Genomic DNA, 924 nt, shown 5'->3' with positions numbered 1-924 from the left:
TTAAATTTCTAAGGACCTTAGGTTCAATTCCCTTAACCACATTTTTTTAGAATTTTTAACATTTAAAAAGGGTGGTTAAACCCCCTTGCAGTCCACACCAAGTTGCCATGCTAAGGAAGATTCTTTCATTATTTATTTAGTCAACCTTCCTCCAATAACCCCTTATTCACTCCATTTGTTCCCTTATGATCCACCTTTCATACTCTTGTCCCCATTGTTGCCTTTTTCCCTCCCTTGCCATGCTATTTTCGTCCCATGCACCTAGACACTCACCATTCACTTTTGTTTTTCATTCCAACATTTCTCTCCTCTCCTCCCTTTTCTCTATTCCTCCTTCTTCAACCACCATTTTTTTACTTTTTTCCACCAAAACACCACCATTTCATACCATTTTCACCAAATCACCACCATGACATAACCAAAACTTCTCTCTCTTCCACACCTCACCATCGTCGCACCACCGTCATGTCGCCGTTGTAGCACTGCACCACCACCACCGTCGTTAATCACCATTTTCATCGATATTTATTTTCTCTTCATTTTTTTAGTTATAATTGAACTACTAATCCTACTCTCCTTATTTCATAGATCATTTCTATGTTCTAATCTATTATTTTCTTTTATTTGGATGTTGAACTTCTCCTTAGATAAATCTCTTCTATTGAACAATTATTCTAGCTATTGTTGATCTCTCCAACTTAATATTAGTAACGTAAGTATCTATAGGAAATACCTATATCAATTTCTCCATTACTTATAACTGTGTATAGGGTTTGATTACATGATTATTTTGAAGGGTTGATTTGATTATTCAAATTCTCTAAATCCATAAGAAATCAATTAAATTTCTTCATAAAAAGGAAACAAGAGTAAGTTCTCTACCCAAAACCTTAAAAGTTAGAGATTAAATTCATGACCAAGACT

Source organism: Gossypium hirsutum, chromosome A01, assembly GCF_007990345.1.
Source record: "Gossypium hirsutum isolate 1008001.06 chromosome A01, Gossypium_hirsutum_v2.1, whole genome shotgun sequence".
Lineage (NCBI taxonomy): Eukaryota > Viridiplantae > Streptophyta > Magnoliopsida > Malvales > Malvaceae > Gossypium > Gossypium hirsutum.
This window is presented reverse-complemented; position numbering follows the sequence as displayed.